A 20,524-nucleotide genomic window follows, 5' to 3' on the forward strand; every position below is an offset into this window, starting at 1 on the left:
TTGGAGAGGGTGCAGAATAGATTTACTAGAATACTGCCAGAGTTGGGGACCTCATTTATACGAAGAGACTGGAGAAGCTGGGATTTTTCTCCTTAGAATAGAAAATGTTAAGAGGCGATATATGGCGCTAGTTCAAAATTATGAAGTGTTTTGATAGTGAAAAAGGAAAAAGCTTCAAAATATGACATTTAAAGTGATAAAATATCGATAGGCACAGATGGGGGTCGAACCCATGATCTTCGGTTTACGAGACCGACGCCTTACCACTTGGCCACCGCGCCCTGATGAATTGTGTGACTGGCGTCATATTGTTACCGAATCCCACATCATTTCAATTCGGTTGTACAAACACAGACGCATATGCAAAGACAGAAAGTGGGATAATGGAACGGGCAAATGACCAGCGCCATTTATTTGAAACTATCATAAAACATTTCATAAAATCATACATACCGATGGAGAGTACTTGGTCCATCGTACTCTTGAACGAGCTATCCAATTATTCCCAGATCTTTCCACAACGCCCTGCAAAATGTGCCTCTTCAAGCATTTATCCAATTCCATTTTGAGGGTTAATATTGAATCTGCAGTGCTACGGGGAAATAACAGGGTGGTAAGACGAGCTGAGAGTCAGCACGGGCTTAACGGGCCGAACTGCCTTCATCCATGCTGAAACAATTCTATGAATCGATGACTCTATGATTCAGCATCTTTTCAGCAGTGCATTACAGATCAAAGCTTAAAAAAAAACATTTCTCCTTCACTTTCATCTGTTTCCTCTGTTGTCCTCTGGATGTTGACAGGACTGGATAGTTTTGGGTATGGAGAAAGATTGGGGTTGTTTTCTTCGGAACAGATGAGGATAAAGGGTGACATAATTGACGTGTATAACATTATGCTGGGCCGAGATAGTGTGCATAAGAAACACCTGTACCCCTGAGCAGAGAGGTCAATAACCAGGGGGCATAGATTTAAAGTAATTGGTAAAAGGATTACACGAGAGTCGAGGAGAAATGTTTTCGCCCAGAATGAATTTGGGTCTGGAATTCACTGACTGAAAAGTTGGTGGAGACACAATCCCTCATCACATTTAAGTAGTACTTGTATATGGATTGAATCGCCCTAATCTGCAACGCTACAGATCAAAAGCTGGGAAGTGCGATAAGGCTTAATAGCTCTTTTGATTGGCGGAAATAGGATGGGCCGAATCCTCTCCTTCCCTGACGCAAACTTCTCCGATTCTATGATTCTATGAGGTGGGGAATGCTCTTTTGTTTCCTGCACATATCTCTATCCCACCATCGATGGGATCTTGCTGTGTGGTAATTGGATGCCGTATTGCCCAACAGCACATCCAGTGACGACACTTCAAGAAGTACTTCATTTTTGGTAAAGCACGTTTTAATAAAAATATTAATTCAGTGCATGTGGGCGTAGCTAGCAAGGCTGATATGTATTGCCCAACCCTAATTGCGTTTGAGAAGATAGTGATGAAAAAACTTCGTGGACCACTGCAGTACTTGGCTATGCACTTGATGGCTACGGTCCAAGAGCTAGAAATTAGATTTGACAGCATACTACACAGTCCACCAGCAAGGACGCGATGGGCTAAATGGTTTCCTTCTGTGCTGTAAATTTCTATGGCTCTGTGGTTCAGTCACTGACTGATGGTACTACAAATGTACTGTTGTAGAAGGAGTTCCAAGATTTTCACCGCACGATAATGGAAAGGCGATATATTTCCTGGTTCATTATCTACAGAGTTGATACTCGAGTTGGAAAAATCAATCTTCAACGATCATGCCCACTTCTGATCTTATGATGAAGGGCAGGTCATTGATGAAGCAAGTGATGATGAACACCTGCAGCGATATCCTGGGCTAAGATGATTGGCGTCGAACCACAACCATCTTCTTTTAGGCTAGGTATGTCTCCAGCAATGGAGATTAACCCCGCAATCATTTCAACGTTAGAAGCCTCCTTGATGAAACATTCGACCAAATACTGTTTTGATGTCAAGTACAATAAGTCTCGCCTCATTTTAGAATTAATCACTTTTGGCCATATTTGGACCAAGGCTGTAATGATGTCTGGAGGCTGGGGGTCCTGTCGGAACTCAAACTGAGCAACGGCGGGCAATTGGGTCATCCTATGTTCGTGAAAGATGCTGCAGGAATGCAAGCTGGTGCATTTACTGTTTGAAAACAGCGCACACTGCATGATGTAGGATCACATGCGTCATCGACCAGAAATCTTACTCCAACCTTCCTCTTCCCACAGCCCCTAACCAGAGTTTCAAAGCGTGGCACGTTTTAAAACGCCAGTTTTAAAAAAATTGTTTCATTCTATATTTCTTAAAGATTAAGAAGGCACAACAGGAAGACAGATATCCCAGTTTGCCGATGATGCAAATATTGGTGATGTGGTAAGGAGGGCAGTCATTCGCGTATACTTATAAACATATATTGATAGATTAAACGAATGGACGATTCAGTGGCAGATAGATTCCAAACAGGTAATTGTGTGGTCACCCATTTTATATCACAAAGTTTAGATCCGAGTCCTAATTAAATGGAGCACAGCTCGGAGGGATTGATTTCCAAAGTGGTTTGCAGTCCAAGTGCCCATCCCGCTAACCTGCAGTAGCAAGTTACAAATATATTCGAAACAACTAATGGCATGTTAGGCTTTATAACTAGGAGTTGGACTATAATGCAATGGAAGTTTTTCTTCAACTGAACAGAGATGTAGTTATACTATATCTGGAGTACTCCAAGTTATAGAATATAATAGAATCATAGAAGTTTACAGCACAGAAGGAGGCAATTTCGGCCCATCCTGTTCTTGCCACGGTTACTCAGCCTAATCCCATTTTCCAGCTCTAGGTCCATAACCCTGCACGTTACGGCACTTCAGGTGCACATCCAAATACTTTTTAAGTTTTAAGGTTTCTGCCTCTACCACTCGGTAGGCAGTGCATTTTAGACAACCACAACTAACTGCATGTGGAAATTTCACATCACATCTCCTGTAAACCTTCTCCAAATACTATAAATGTATGCCAGCTGGTTGTTGAGCCCTCTGCTATGGGAAATAAGCCGTTTCTATCCATTATATCCAGTCCGTTTGTGGGCACGGCCCCTTAGAAATGATAGGCTGGATTGGAATGTGTACAGTTCTTTATCACCAGAATGTTACCAGGTTGCGACGGGTTAAATTATGTGGAGAGATTACATAAACTAGGCCTGTACTCCCTGGAATATAGAAGGTTAAGTGGTGATTTGATTGAGCTTTTTAAAATTTTAAAACGAATTGATAAGATAGATAGAGAGAAAGCTTTTTTTTTACCGTACGTGGGGGAGTTTACGACAAGAGGACATAATGTTAAAATCAGAGGAAGGCCATTCGGCAGAGAAGTTAGGAAAATCTTCTTCACGTAAAGGGTGATGGATTTATCTTCTACAAAAAGCAGGATATATATTGGCTCAATTAAAAATGTTAATTTTAGATTGATAGTTTTTTCTAGACATTGATTAAAATGATGTAGAGCCAATGCAGATAGATGGAGTTACGATTGAGCTTAGCCAAGAATTAACAGAATGGCGAATAGGCACAAGGGGCGGAATGGCCTAATTCTGTTCCTGTGTTCAGTCAATTGGCAGAACTCCTATTATAAATAAAGAAATGTTGTCTTGAAGGGTTAATTAAAATATATTCTTTGCAGAAATTATGGATCGCTTACACGCTTTCATAACAAACAAGCATTAAGTCTAATTGTCAAACCAGTTGGTTGAACATTTACCAGGAACAGAGACACATCAGTTGGATTTTAATTCCAACCCATTAACATCTCGGCCATCCTGGTCATGGGCACGCTGCAGTGCAGTGCTTGGAAATTCGGCAAATTGATGAGAGACTCAAAATTTAGTTTTCAGCGCAGAGCAAACTTCACGTCTGCATACTATGCAAACGTGGGAGGATATATACCTTGTGTTTAACTGTGGGCGGTGAAAAGCTGTACCACAATAGCAAAGCACTAGGCAAACAACGCATTGAACTGATCGTTCGTAACTTGACAACAAACCCCCGTGCTTTAACCCACAGAACATGTAATCTTCCCGTCAACACTGAACATCTTTGAATGAATAATGTTAAAATGCGCGACAACCACCCAGTATCAGCAAGCTCAGATTGAACCAGCGCATAAAGAGATAACTCATAAGGTATGGAGTAAACTGATGTGGGTAGCGATGGAGAGTGACAGAGATAAAGTCATATTTGGACGGATAAACAGATCCCCAATGAGAAAAGCTTACAGAAATTAACTGCAACTGAAATAGATATACAGCGAGACTGACACGCGCAAAGAAAGTCAGATTCAGAGAGAAATATAATGAATCATAGATAGAGAAAAAGAGAGCCAGAACATTAAAGGTGAGAAAATCCCTGCTGGCACGGCCGGAAATTAAATCCGTAATCTGAGGTTTACAGGTGAAAACACAAGATAACTGAGAGAGGATTGTAGCATCACAGAAGCATGGCTAGAGATACTTTCCCCAGAGCACAGCAAACTGTTCGCCATCAACTATTTACTCAATTTGCTTCGAGAGGTTGTCACCCCTCAGCTTAAGAGTGTGCAGGTAGAGAGGGAGTGGGTGACTAGCAGACAGAATAGCAGTACTCGGCAGGTAGTGCATGAGGTCCAGAGTCCATCTCACTCGTCAACAGACATGAGCTTCTGAGTACCGGTGTGGAGATAGTGTCTCTGGGGAGTGCAGCCAGATCCAAATCCACGGCACCGCAGGTGGCTCAGCTGCACAGGGGAGGAGGGAGAAGAATGGCAGAGCTATAATGGTAGGTGATTCAATAGTCAGGGGAGCAGACAGGCGTTTCTGCAGCCGCAGCCGTGACACCAGAATGATATGATGACTCCCTGGATCCAGGGTCAAGGATGTCACCGAGCGGCTGCAGGGCATTTTGATGGAGGAATGTGATCAGTCAGAGTTCATTTTCCATACTGTTACCAATGACATAGCTAGAAAGAGAGATGAGTTCTTGCAGGCAGAGTTTAAGGAGCTACGAGAGAGATTAAAAAGCAGGACCTGAAAGGTAGTAATCTCAAGAATACTCCAGGTGCCACGAACGAGTGAGTACAGAGATAGGAGGATAGAGCAAATGAATGCATGGCAGGAGAGATGGTGCAGGAGGGAGGGCTTTAGTTTCCTGAGAAATTGGGTCCACTTCTGGCGGATTTACGACGTGTACCGAATGGGTTGCACCTGAACAGATCCGGGACCACTAACCTCGCGTGGTGGGGGGTGGGAGGGCTGGAGGTTTCGGTTGCTCGTGCTGTGGGAGAGGGTTTAAACTAGTTTGGCAGGGGGATTGAAACCTGAGAATCGATTCAATAGGGAGGCGAGTAGAGTTTGAATTAAAAAGCAAAAATGTAGAAAGTGACCTGTAGGACAGAAGAAACAAGCAGGAAAAAAGTGTAAAATATAAATTTTAAAGCTTTTTCTCTAAATGCACGTAACATTCGTAACAAAACAGATGAGTTGACGGCACAAATAGATACAAATGAGTATGATCTGATATTCATTACAGAGACGTGGTTGCAAGGTAACCAGGACTGGAAACTAAATATTCAGGAGTATTTGATATTTTGGAAGGACAGACATAAAGGAAAAAGATGAGGGATGATCTTATAGAAACATTTAAAATAATGAAAGGGATAGACAAGATAGAGGCAGAGAGGTTGTTCTGGTCGGAGAAACTAGAACTAGGAGGCACAACCTCAAAATACGGGGGAGCCAATTGAAAACCGAGTTGAGAAGGAATTTCTTCTCCCAGAGGTTTGTGAATGTTTGGAATTCTCTGCCCAATGAAGCAGTTGAGGCTAGCTCATTGAATGTATTCAAGTCACAGGTAGATAGCTTTTTAACCAAAAAGGGAATTAAGGGTTACGGGGAGCGGGCGAGTAAGTGGCGCTGAGTCCACGGCCAGATCAGCCATGATCTTGTTGAATGGCGGAGCAAGTGCGAGGGTCTAAATGGCCTACTCCTGTTCCTAATTCTTATGTTGTTATGTTAAGAGGTGGGGTCACACTGTTAATAAAAATGGGATCAGTGCATTAATGAGAAACAATATCGGCTCAGAGGATCAAGAGGTTGAATCAGTTTGGGTGGAGTAAAAGGAACAATAACAGGAAAAAGTCGCTGGTGGGAATAGACTATAGGCCCCCTAACCGTAGCTACATGGTTGGACAGAGTATAAATCAAGAAATAATGGAGACTTGTAAAAAAGGAACAGCAATACTCATAGGTGAATTAACCTTCATATTTACTGGAAACACTTAATTGGTCAGGGTAGCCTTGAGGAGACGTTCATAGAGTGTATTTGGGATAGTTTACTTCGACAGTACATGCTACCCCAACCAGGGAGCAGGCTGTCTTAGATCTAGTACTGTGTAATGAGACAGGATTAATAAATGATCTCGGAGTAAAAGATCGTATAGGAATGAGTGGCCATAATATGGTTGAATTTTAAACTCAGTTGGAGGGAAAGAAATTTGGTTCTCCAACCAATGTCCGAATCATAAATAAGGGGGACAACAAAGGTTGGCTAAAGTAGATCGCAAAATAGACTAAAGTGTGGGACGGTTGTAGAGCAGTCGCAGACATTTAAGGACATATTTTATAACTCGGAACAAAAATGTATCCAATGAGTAGGAAAGACTGTAAGAGAAGAGATTACCATCCGTGTCTAACTAAGGAAATAACGGAGGGTTTGAAATTGAAATCAAAGGCACACAATGTGGCGAAGACGAGTGGGAGACTAGAGCAGCAGAGAACGATTAAAAACATGATTGAAGAGGGAAGATAGATTATGAAAGTAAACTCGAAGGAAATATAACAACAGATAGTAAGAGTTTTTACAGATACATAAAAAGGAAAAGATTGGCTAATATGAATGTTGGTCCCCTGGAGGATGAGATTGGGGGTTAATATTGGAGGTCAGGGAAATGGCAGAGACATTATACAAATATTTTGTATTGACCTTTGCAGTAGATGATACTAAAAACAATCCAAGAGTGGATAATCAAGCGAATGTAGGCAGGGATGACTATCACTATCAAGAAGGAAGTACTGCTAGTAAAATAATTGGACTAAAGGCGGACAAGTCCCCTGGACCTGATGGCTTTCATCCCAGGATCTTAAGTGAAGTGGCTGCAGAGATAGTGGATGTATTCGTTATATTTTCTCAAAATTTCCTGGATTCGGGGCGGATTGGAAAACCACAAATGTAACGCCCCTATTTAAAAATTGAGGCAAGCATAAAACTGGAAACTATAGACCAGTTAGCCTAACATCTGCCTTTGCGAAAATGCTGGAGTCCATTATTAAGGAAGCAGTAGCGGGACATTCAATCAAGCAGAATCAGCATGGTTTTATGAAAAGGAAATCATGTTTAACAAATTGCTGGAGTTTTTGAGGATGTAACGAGTGGATAAGGCGGAACCAATGTATGTGGTGTATTTGGATTTCCAGAAGGCATTTGATAAGGTGACACATAAGAGGTTAATGCACCAGATAACAGCTCACGGGGTTGGGAGTAAATCAAAGATAGAGGCTTTGCTATATAAGAGAAAACACAGCGTCTGGATAAATGCGTCATTTTCCAGTTGGCAAACAGTGACTAGTGGAGTGACTCAGGTATCGGTACTGGGTCCTCAACTAATTACAAACTATATTAATGACTTGGATGAAGGAACCGAGTGTAATGTAGCTAAGTTGTCTGATGATACAAATAGGGTCGGAAAGCAAATTCTGAGGAGGACACAAAAAATCTGCAGAGAGATATAGTTAGGCTAAGTGAATGGGCAACAAGTTGGCAGTTGCAATATAAGAGGTTACCTACTTTGACAGAAATAATAGAAAAGCAAATTATAATTTAAATGGAGAAACGTAGCAAAGTGATGCAATACAGGGACAGATGAGAGTCCTTGTGCATGAAACACAAAAATTAGTATGCAGGTACAGCAATTAATCAGGAGGGCGAATGGAATGTGCGTTAATTGCAAGTGAGAAAGAGTATAAACCAGATTAGTCCTGCTACATTTGTACCAGGTATTAGTGAGGCCACACCTGGAGTACTGTGTGCAGTTTATTCTCCGTATTTAAGGAAGGATATACTTGCAATGGAAACTGTTCAGAGAAAGTTCACACAGTTGATTTCGGAGATGAGGAGAGTTGACTTATGAAGATAGGTTAAGTACGTTGGGACCATCCGCAGTGGAGTTCAAAAGCATGAGAGGTAATCTTATCGAAACTAATAAGATAATGAGAGGGCTCGACACGTTAGGTGCAGAGAGCATATTTGCACTCATAGGGGAAAGTAAAACTAGGGGTCATCGACTTAAAATAAGGGACCGCCCATTTATAAGAACATAAGAACGTCCGAAATATGAGCAGGAATAGGCCATACGGCCCCTCGAATCTGCACCAACATTTAATCCGAAAATTGCTGATCGGATCATGGATTCAGGTCCACTTCCCTGCCCGCTCCCTTATTGGTTAAGAAAGTGTCTCTGACTTAAATTTATTCAATATCCCGGCTTGCAGAGCTCTCTAAGGCAGCGAAGTCCACAGATTTACAACCCTCTGAGAGAAGGGATTCCTCCTCATCTCAGTTATAATAGGCGGCCCCTCTTTCTGAGATGATGACCCTTTTCGAGTCTCCCCTATCAATGGAAAGCTCCTCTCTGCATCCACCTTGCCAAGCACCCTCTTTTACATGTAGGTTTTGATAAGATCCCCTCTCATTCTTCTGAATTCCAATGAGTAGAGGACCAGCCTCCTCAATCTTTCCTCATAAATCAAGCCCCTCATCTCCGGAATCAACCGAGTGAACCTTCTTTGAACTTCCTCCAAAGCAATTATCCTTTCGTAAATTTGGAAACCAAAACTACACACAGTATTCCAGGTGTGGCCTCACAATACCCGACATAACTGTTGCAAGACTTCACTGCTGTTATACTCCATTTCCTTTGCAATAAACGCCATGATTCCACTGGCCTTCCTGATCATTTGCTGTACCTGCAGACTAACCTTTTGTGTTTCATGCACAAGTACCCACAATTCCCGCTGTACTGCAGCACGTTGGAATTTTTCTCCATTTAAATAATAGCTTGCTCTTTGCTGTCAAAGTTTTTTCTGTCAAAGTGCATGACCTCACACTTTCCAACATTATACTCACACATTGGTTTTCATCCCACCTTTATATCGTCAGCAAACTTCGTTACGTTACATTCGGTCCTTTCTTCCCAGTCGTTAATGTAGATTTAAAACTGACATGAGGAGAAACTTCTTTTCTCAATCGTTGAAAATCGATGGAATTCTCTTCCTCAGAGAGCTGTAGAGGCTGGGTCAATGAATAGATTAAAGTCGGAGATAGACATATTTTTCAGTGATAAGGGAGGAAAGGCTTATGGGGAGGCAGCGGGGGAAGTGGAGCTGCGTCCTTGATTAGATCTTCCATGAATTATTCAATGACGGAGCAGGGTCAAGGGGTCAAATACTCCTACCCAGAATTCTTATGTTCTTATGTACTAAAGAAAGTTCTGATCGCATCTGTAGCAACCAACTGTTCAGACAATTCATCCAAAACCTTAATTAATTTGTGAATAAGTCAGTAATCTCCTCATCTCAACTCCGGTTCATTTGTCAGCTAAATTGCTAATTTAAATCTGAGATTGATAGATTTTTGCTAGATAATGGTAGGAATTGATTTGGTGTCAAAGCAGATGGATGAAGTTAAGATATTGGTCATACATTATCTCACTAAATGGTGGAACCGGCTCGAGGGTTCGACGACCCCTGCTCTTATTTTCCGTCAATCAGCAAAGCACCTGTTGTAAACGTAGGAACGCTTCCTGGAATTGTAAAATATAAATACAAAACCTTCCTTTCCAATGATTATAACAATTTACCAAGTTATCATAACAGACAACATCTGCTAGTACTGAAGCTTAATCACTCAGCCATCCTGACGATTGAAGCAAAAAGTGCAATTTTCGACAATTGAAGAAATTCATTCCACACCAAATACCAATCCGTTGATAATGCCAGTGATTTGAAAGCTGCTGTAAAAAAAAATAACATCAATTACTTTTCAGATTCCTGGCCCTCATTCTCCCTATCACTATAGTCGTCCAATCCCTCTGATCATCCATTCCCCACCAGGACGGCTTGAGGACCCTCCATTTCCTCATTGAACGGATGCTCAACCAGTTCCCATCTACCGTCAATTCATCCGCCTGGCGGAACTTGATTTAAACTGGCATTGGACAACTTCTCCTTTGACTCCACACGCTTACTGCAAATTAAATGTGTTGCTAGGGTATCCCGCAAGTGGCCCAGATATGCCTGTATTTCAATGGTATATGTGCAACATTGTTTGTTCTCGACCTACTCATGTCCGATCCATCACCTCGTTTTCTGGTACATTGATGAGTTTATCTGTGCCATTTTCAGCTTTCGCAGCAAACTCGAAATTAAGTCAACTTTGCTTTAAATTTCCACCCTTCCCTGTCCTAAACATGGCCCATCTCCGATTCTTCCCTTCCTTTCCTCGATTTCGCTACCTCCATTGCTGAGGATAGTCGGCCGACCAATATCTACTATAACCCCACTGATTCCCACATCTACCTTAACTACACTTTTCCCCACTCGCTTTCTATAAGGACTTCTTTCCATTCTCCCAGTTTCTCCATCTCCATCGTATCTGTCCTGACGATGGCAAAGTCAATACCAGTGCTATCGATATGTAGCTAAATTTTTCTCCAGCAAGAAAAACCCACGACCCGAGTACACATGACCCTTGAACTTCTCCTGCCCATTTCCCGCACTTCTGCTCTCATCCCTTCTCCTTCCTCGCAGAACCACGATAGAGTTCCACTTCTGCTTAACATTCACCCACTAACCGCCACATTCAACGGATCATCCTGCCCCATTTCTGACACATCCAACGTGGTCCCACCATCAAATACATCTTACCCTCCCCTCTCTCTTCAGCAGTGCAAAGGGACCAGTCTATCCGGCACGCCATGGTCCACTATCCAATCACCAGCAACAATGCTTTCCTTCCCACAGAGCCTTCCAGTGCAAGCGCAGGAGACGCAACACGTGGCCATTTTCTCCTCCCGGTCCACAGTCCAGGCCAGTATAGGTGAAACAACCACTTACTTGCACTTCTTTCAACATAGTATTCTGTATCGACTGAAATCTCCTCGACATTGGGGCGACCAGGCACATATTATGTGAGCACTTTACCGAGCAGCTCATTTCAGTCCGCAACAAGAACCCCAAGCTTTCGGTCGTCTGTCTCGTCCTCCTACACTGTTCCCATGAAGCTCAACGTAAGTTCGAGGAACAGCAGCTCATCTTTCCATTCGGCACTTTACAGCCTTCCGGGCTCAACGTTGATTTCAACAATTTCATAATTCTAACCACTGCTCCCATTTTTTCGGACAGTAGCTGTTAGTAATGATTTTGCTATTCTCTCTTACCCTTTCTCTAGAAGCATATTTTTTTTCTTGAAGTGTCCCTTTATCATGCCCTTTCGGTTTTGTCATGACATCATTTCTTCTTTCCACCATGTGACAGGATTTCCTTTTCGCTCTTTCCTGCCCTCCACCTCTCCCTGCTTAAGTACCTGCTTAAAATCTGTAACACCTCCAACTTCTGACACTTTTGATGAAATATCATCGATGTGAAACATTATCTCTGTTTCTCATTTCACTAATGCTGCGTGTCTTGTTGTATATGTTCAGCAATTTCTATTTGCATTTCCTATTCCCAGCGTCCCCAGTATGTTGCTTCAGAAAAAGTAACATCAGTGCTATGGATGAGAGGTTTCCGTATCAAGTGGTGATGAGGCGATCCTGTCAAACCGGAAAGAGCGGGTTCAACCTCTGTCTGCGCTTTCAAATAAGTTCCCGTCGATCTCCTGTTGTTACGAGCAGTCCATAATTATCTCAAATGGTAATCGATCAACAGGTTCACTGACCCGGGAGTTTGAAAAGCCATTGAATGTTTCTGAGTCCGTTAATGTTCCCAATCTTTTGCTAAATGAATTTATCTGTAGTCACGTGCAGAACATTATTACCCGTTTCCCACAGGATTAAAAGAACCACACCGAGGTAGAGGATGATTATCCGAGAATGACAGAGTACTGAAGGAGACTTTCATGATTGAGCCGGCTTTGTGAAAATGCTATCCAATCGGACCCACTTTCCACATAGCCCTGCAATTGGTTCCCAGCAAATGTTACCCAATTCACGTTTGATGGCAAGCATTTCAAGAAAATGTCATAATTCGCTACAATGTACATTAATTGAAGGAATAACAACACCAAACTAAAAATGTTCAAACCGTGGTTAACAAAAGAAATGAAAGATATAATTAGATTCAAGGAAGAGATTTATAATATTGCCAAAAATAGTAGTAAGCCTGAGCATAAGGGAGTTTTGAGAATTTAAAAAGCTGCGTGCTGTCAATCCCGGATCACGATGTGTCTGTTTAAAAGGGATCTACTGTCAGTCCTGAACCTTTCTTTGTCTGTGTAAATGGGACGTGCTATCAGTCTTGGATCATTCTGTGTGTGTGTAAAAGGGACGTGCTCTTAGTCCGGGATCATTCTGTGCCTGTGTAAAAGGGATATTCTCTCAGTCCAGGATCATTCTGTGTCTGTGTAAAAGGGACGTGCTCTCAGTCCTGGTTCATTCTGTGTTTGTGTAAAAGGGATGTGCACTTAGTCCCGGATCAATCTGTGTGTGTGTAAAAGGAATGTGCTATCTGACCTGGACCATTATGTGTTTTTTCTGTTTCAAAGGAGCGTGATTACAGTTCTGATTACCGAATATTTAAGATGATATGATCGAAAGCGCATTTGGATTATCTGCGTGTTTGCGGACCCACTTTGCAATTCTTCTGTTCTGTAATTCAATATATGTTTATCTTTACGTGAAACACTTTTTATCATAATAGTGGCCCTGAAAAAGTTCACAATTCTCTTCACACAAATGCATATCATTACGTCATTGCATTTCATAGTATGGAAGGAGGCCATTCCGGCCCATCGTGTCCACATTTGCCGAACAGGAGCTATCCAGACTCATCCCAATTTCCAGCTCTTGTTCCGTACTCTTGAAGGTAACGGCACTTTAAGTGCAAATCCAGGTACTTTTTGAAACCTGGGCAGGGTATCTGCCTCGACCATCCTATCAGCGGTGTGTTACAGATCCCTCTGGGTGAAAGATTTTCTGCACAAATCAACTCTAAACCTCCGACCAATTACAATAAATCTTTGCCTCATCTTTGTTGACCGCACTGCTAATGGAAATAGGTCCGACCTAACACCTCTGTCTAGGCCCCTAATAATTGTATTTCCATGATTACCGTCTCCCCTCAGCCTCCTCTGTTCCAAAGAAAACAAACTCACCCTGTCTAATCTTTCCTCATAGTTCAAATTCTCAGGTCCAGGCAACATTCTCGTAAATCTCCTTTGTATCCTCTCCAATGCAATTACATATTTCGTGTAATGTGCTGACACAGTACTCTACCTCTAGCCTAACTAGTGTTGTATAGAGATGAGGCATAACCCCCCTGCTCTTAAATAATGTGCATCGGCTGATAAAAGCAAGTATTCCATATGTCTTATCAACCACATTATCAACCTGGCCTGCAACGTTCAGGGATCTGTGGACCTGAACTCCAAGGTCCATTTGTTCCGCTACATTTCTTAGTGTCCTACAATTTATTGTGTATTCCCTTGCCGTATTTTCTCTTGAAGTATATATAACTAATTTGAGACATGTCATGAGCTGAGTGTAGCAAGCTAGGTAAAAAAGGTAAATTAGAAATGAATTTTCAGTTGATTGACAAAGAGCCACATGCATCAAATATTTAACAAAATACCGACGAGGATGGGACTGGACCCCCGCGTGCAGAACACACTGGAGTCATAGTCCCTCGCGTTATCAAGTCGGCCACCGAGTGCCGCAACACGATCAGCCATCTCGTTTACTGATTTTTGCATCCGAACAGAACTCCCTTGCTAAAACAAGCCTTCGCCGCTTGTCCTGCCCGTGCACACGAATCCCCAATGTTCAAAAAATCTACAATCAGCTTCTGTAAGCAAAGGGCCTTCCGTTACTTCAGGTGAGGGAATGTCAGAAATGGTCGGTTTTGAGACAGATTCAGTACGGAGTAACACATGTTTCGCCCGGTGAGTTACATGACCATGACAGGACTTCTTTACTATTGAAGTAAATCACCTTATTCATTCGGCCTCGCGCCAGTGCTATCACCAGAAAAACTGTTGCGGGGAGAATTATGAGCAAAATAAAGGAGGGTTATTGATTATGGAAGGCAGAAAAGGTGGGAGAAGAGGTTGGTTTGAAGTAGTAAATAAGTTCAAATGCTAAAAACGTAATATCTGTTTCATTAAGTAAGGATAAATGTTTCGCTGTGTTCTATCAGCAGGTATCGGAGTGAACAAAAGATATAAAGCGAGATGTGTCGAAAATTGGATACAAACCGAGGTTGCTGCGGCCACAACACAGCATACTAATCACTTTTCGATCACGGCGCCACACACCAGCTGCCACAGCTTTCTTCTGACTGCAGCAAAGTTACAAACGGCGGTGGTCAGGAAATATGTAGTTTTTGTGATTAAGCCAAATTCAACTCCGCCAGAAATTATAGCAGCGTTGATATGCGACAAAGGCCCCGCACCATCTCGGGCCTTACTCCAGAATGGGAACAAGTGCAACCCCAGTTTCGTTTAAAATGATTGCAGCAATATCACATGGCAAGAAACTCACCCTTTGTGAACCATGAAGACAGTAATTGCCAGCCCCGCTGTGAGGCAAACCGAGAATCTTTGTTTACTCGATAGTCGGTTTGACTAGTTGAGCCACGGAGTGAAACCACGCCTTAGAACTATCGCCTCCACTCACACATATCTATCAGCTACCTCTCACTTCCATTTGGAGTTTAAGTCCCTTTTTTATTTAAGCTTCTGCCTTATCTATTCTCCATGTGTGCCAATGCTGCCTGTATCTCTCGCTGCATTTATCTCCATGACAATCTGTGCATTGATTCTGAATGGATACCTCTGTTTGCCTCTAACATGAAATAAATGAAGGACTCAGACAATTCCTCCTCTGATACTAGGGACCTAAAAAGCCAAAATTTATAACAAGATATTGTTTATTGTGATCCAGAAAATACAATATTCCATCTGGAACGAGTTAGATTAAATTCTGTGCGAACGAGATTATGACACACCATTATAGCAACCATTTTAAACAAACAGAGAATGAACCCGGACAGACGGCTCATCCCCTTAAGAGGGGAAACAGAATGAATAAAAAACAGATAATTACGTAAAACTCTGCAGATTGTGCAGATTTTGTGGATGAAAAACTCGGTTTCACGTTCTGTCGGATAACCATTCCGATATTTAGGAAAAATTTACAGATTACAGATTTATTCAACAAAATTAGCGCCTGTAAAAAATACGCAGCGAGAAAGGACAAAAGTGAACGTCTTTGATACAGTGGAATGCAGGATCGATTAAATAATGAATGGCATAATGGGGAATTGGCAAAGTGTGTGGGAATCGTCTAATAAGGTAACAAACGATGGTCTAGAGGAGGTGTTAGTGGGAACACCAGAACCATTACCAGACAATGCTTATGATACAATACGTTGAACCTAATGTTAAGGCCAGAAGACTATAACATGCCGAAAATATTGGGTGTCAACGTCTTTTAATCAGACCACGCAACATGGCCAGCCCGGATTGATTTTCTGTCCGGTTTGTATTCGGCAGTCAAGAGACTAATTCAAAAGACAGCTTCTCACATCTTTTTAGCTCGAGAGAAAGAGGATGCACTCATATTCAGAGCAGAGGTGGACATTGACGCTAAATGTATGCTTATTCCAATTGAGGTGAGCTCATGCGTCCAGACAGGAAGATATACTGATCAAGTATTGGCCGGAACCAAACACGGGTTTAGGTTATCCAACGAGACACAGAGTCGAGTACCTTTGAGATACTTTAACTTTACTCAGTTGGGTGAGTTTCACTTTGCTCTGGGATTTGGACGCTTTGTGAATATCGGCGCAAAATCACACGTTTTAACTTGAAATATTTCTGTTTACTCACGTCGACCGGCTGTGAGAAGCGGAATATTGAATAAAAAATGGCAGGGCTGGTCCGGGATTTGGACCCAGGTCCTCTCACATTTCAAATGTGGTTGACCCAAAGCGAGATTCATAACCATAGACCAAAGAGCCGCCGAGAGAATAGAGTGAATCTCTCAGATTCTGACGGTATTGAGAAAAGATATTAGGCCCATCGTGCTTGAGCTGTCGCTCAGAGACCCTATCTAAAAAGTCTCTCTCGCCACAATTCTACAAGTATTATCCCTTTGACGAATATATTATTAATTTGAGACATGACATGACTTGAGCAAAGTGCAGCATTGTCAGTGAAAGGGGAATTTGGCAATGAGGTGAAATGTGATTGACAAAACGACCACGGTGGGCAAAGCTGTAACACAATAACGACGAGGATGGGTTTCCAATCCATGTGTGCAAAGCACAATGGATTAGCAGTCGATCGACTTAACGTCTTGGCCACCTTGTCACTTTTTCAGAGCACTGTCAATCATTCAATCTCCTATGTTTTGTATCCAAAGAGAAATAATGTGCAAGAAAGTCCACTTTGCAGCTGCTCTGCCTCTGCAACCAGATCGACAATGATGAAAAGGTGCCATTAGATTCTTGAAGCAAACAGCCTTCCTTTACTTCATGTGAGTGACTGGAAGAGATGGTTGGTTTTTCGGCAGAATCACAACAAAGAATATAATATTTCACGCAGCGAACAAATTGACCGCAGTAGGACTTGAACCTGTTATCATTCTGTTAACGTCGAGGTTGTAATCGAAGTCAGACGCCTCATCCATTAGGGCGCATGGGCTTCACCATCAGCGCAACATTTGGTATTGTGTATATTGGGAGAGTTGAGTCCTGATTCAAATGTACTGATTTCCACGAGACACATGCTGAAGTCAAGGTCAATCAGGACCTGCACCTTTAATTCACAGCTCTCCACTGCCACACTTGCCTGAGACCTGCCTTTATACACCTCAGTGGGAAAGGTATGGAGTGTCTCCTGCAAGTGCACCGCTTGTGGTAAGGTATGCTTATTGTTTCAGGTCATATCCAGCTACAGTCATGTATAGCATGGTAAGATACAGTTATATACAGTAATGTGAGATACATGACATCAACCTCCCCCAAGTTCTTATTGCCTTTATAGATTCAGTCTCGGAGGTGGTCTGCGCTCTCGCGTGGAGCGTCTTAGTTGTGGTTCCGTTGTTTGCTTGGTGCCTGTGTTTCGTTCGGTGTGATTGCTGGTATCTCGCCTGGGCTGTCGATTTCGTTCGGTGTGATTGCTGGTATCTCGCCTGGGCTGTCTGTTTCGTTCGGTGTGATTGCTGGTATCTCGCCTGGGCTGTCTGTTTCATTGGTGTGATTGCTGGTATCTCACCTGGGCTGTCTGTTTCGTTCGGTGTGATTGCTGGTGTCTCGCCTGCGCTGTCTGTTGAGACTGCCCTTTCCTCAGATTGTTCCACCTATCTGTCCACCAGATGTGGTGTGAATTTCACATTGTCGTCTGCCTCTGGTTCTTCAGTGTAATCAGTGAATCTACTTTTTACTTGGTCTACATGCCTCCGGCAGGTTAGGCCATTGTCCATTTGTATAACGAGTAAACTGTTTACCTCTTTGTCTTTTACTGTCCCTGCAAACCTTTTGGGACCCCAGCAATAGTTTAGCACAAACACTTTGTCCCCTATCTCATTCCACCTCCCCTTTGAATTTCGGCCATGGTACTTATTTAGCTTTCGACGCTTAGCGTCAACAATTTCATGCATGTCTGGGAGGATTAACGAGAGCATGGTCTTTAAGGTTCGGGTCATCAATAGTTGCGCGGGGGAAACCCCAGTCAACGAATGTGGACGAGATCTGTATGCCAGCAGCAGTCACGACAGGCGCCTCTGCAGCAAGGGACCTTGGATTCTGAACATGCCTGTTTAATGACCTGCACTGCTCGCTCCACCTGGCCATTGGAGGCCGGGTTGAAAGGTGCTGTTTTAAATTGATTGATGTCGTGGTCAACTGTAAAATCGTGAAATTCTGCGCTGGTGAAACACGGACCATTATCACTGAACAATATGTCAGGAATGCCTTACATTGCAAACATGGTTCTAAGGTTCTCCAAGTGGTGGAGGTTGTGCTGGAGTTTAAAATGGTGCACTCGATCCATTTTGAAAATGCATCAATGACTACGAGGAACATTTTGGCCATGAATGGGCTTGCATAGTCGGCATGCACCCACGACCACGGTTTGGTGGGCCAGCGCCAGGGTCTTAAGGGGCCTCCCTGGGGGCATTACTGAGTTGGGCACAAAAGGTGCACCGACGGACGCAGAGCTCCAAGTCCGCGTCAATGCCAGGCCACCAGACTTGAGATCTGGCAATGGCCTTCACAAGGACAATCCCCAGGTGCTCGCAATGGAGCTCCCGGAAAAATGCCTCCCTGCCTCGTAAGGGCATAACTACTTGGCTGCCCCACAGCAGGCAGTCTGCCTGTAGTGAGAGTTCATGCATGCACCTATGGAAGGATTTGACCTCCTTGGGGCAGGCATCGCAGCCTCTGCCCAGTCACAAGTTAAAACGCCTCTTTTAACTAGAGATACCGTGGGGTCGCTGGTAGTCCAGCCTCTGATTTGGCGAGCAGTCATGGGCGAACCTGTGGATTCAAAGGCATTGATTGCCATGAACATCTCACAGTCCTGTTCGTCGGACACTTCTGTGGTCGCCAGGGGTACCTTGCTAAGCGCGTTGGCACAGTAGTCTCTGCCTGGTTTGTGACTTATCGTAAGCCACCAGCATGAGTGGCCACCGCTGAATGCGCGCTGAGGCGTTGGCGTTGATTGCCTTGCACTTGGGTAGGAGAGACGTGAGGGATTTGTGGTCAGTTTCTAACGCAAACTTGGCCCGGGAAAGGTATTGCTGCATCTTTTTGACACCATACACGTACACGAGTGTCTCCTTCTCAACCATTCCCGCGCTCTGCCCGCGAAAGTGACCTGGTGGGAAAAGCAACGGGCTGCAATTTACCTGCATCATTGACGTGCTGTAAAACGCAATTGAACCCATACGCTGACGCAGCACACATAAGCATTAACTTTTTACCTAGCTCAAAAAAGGCTAAAACACTCTTGGAACATAGGAGGTTGCGTGCCTTATTGAAGGTGCGTTCTTGGGCGTCCCCCTAAAACCAATCGCACCCATTTCTGAGTAGCACTTGGAGAGGCTCCAGCATCGTGCTCAAGTTCTGCATAAAGTTCCCAAAGTAATTGAGTAGCCCGAGAAACGCACACAGTTCTGAGACATTCCAGAGACTGGGTGCCAGGTGAATCGCTTTGGTTTTGGATTCGGTTGAGATGATTCCATCGGCGGCAATCCATCAGCCAAAAAATTCAACCTCAGGCGCGAGAAACAGACACGTGGATTTCTTAACTCTTTGGCCTACCCGATCCAATCGACTGAGTATTTCCTCAAGTTTGCGGAGATGAGAGTCGGTGTAACTGCCCATGATGAGTATGTCATCTTTAAACACAACAGTCCCCGGGATGGACTTGAGCAGACTCTCCATGTAGCGCTGGAATATAGCCGCCGCCGACCTGATGCCGAATGGGCATCGATTGTACCCAAAAAGGCCTCGATGTGTGTTGATGGTGGTGAGTAGCTTAGACTCTTCAGTCAGTTCTTGCGTCATATATGCAGATGTGCGTCAAGTTTCGAGAAAAGTTTACCTCCGGCGAACGTGGCAAATAGGTCCTCCGCTCTGGGCAGCAGGTATTGGTCCTGTCGGGAGACTCTGTTTATCGCAGACTTATAATCCCCACAGATTCACATGGATCCATCAGGCTTCTTGACGGGGATGATGGTGCTTGCCCAGTCGCTAAATTCCACGGGAGAAATTTTGCCTTCCCGCAGAAGCCGGTCCAGTTCGTTTTCTCTCTATTCCCTCATCACATATAGATCCTCAGTTTGGTGTCGATCTTTGTGAGTTTTGGTCTGTGCTTTTGTGCGGCCACAGTTGTTCAAATTGTTGAACGCTCATGAGTGATTGACTGGCCCCTGTGTCCGTTTCCATGTTGACGGGCATCCCGTTGAGTAGAACCCTCATCATAATTGGAGGCGTCTTGGTGTAAGAACAGTAGACATTGATCGTGTTAACCCGCTGGACCCCGGCGTCCCGTGCACTGTTCCAGCCAGGTACTGGTTCGCATTCCGACCCTACTTATTTGTATACCAGTCGAGCTGCTGTTTTTCTGCACATACGAGCCAGATGCCGTGTGTAGTTGCAGTTTCTGCAAACGG

At 43.5% G+C, this 20,524-nt stretch overlaps 1 non-coding gene across 1 annotated transcript; it reads right to left on the minus strand.

The window, feature by feature from the left end:
• Nucleotides 1–209: 209 nt before the first annotated feature.
• trnat-cgu (transfer RNA threonine (anticodon CGU)) lies at nt 210–281 on the minus strand. Its single transcript has one exon. It is a non-coding gene; the product is annotated as a tRNA-Thr (tRNA).
• Between the last annotated feature and the right edge of the window lie 20,243 nt (nt 282–20,524).

The sequence above is a fragment of the Pristiophorus japonicus genome, unplaced genomic scaffold (assembly GCF_044704955.1).
Source record: "Pristiophorus japonicus isolate sPriJap1 unplaced genomic scaffold, sPriJap1.hap1 HAP1_SCAFFOLD_75, whole genome shotgun sequence".
Classification (NCBI taxonomy): Eukaryota; Metazoa; Chordata; class Chondrichthyes; family Pristiophoridae; genus Pristiophorus; species Pristiophorus japonicus.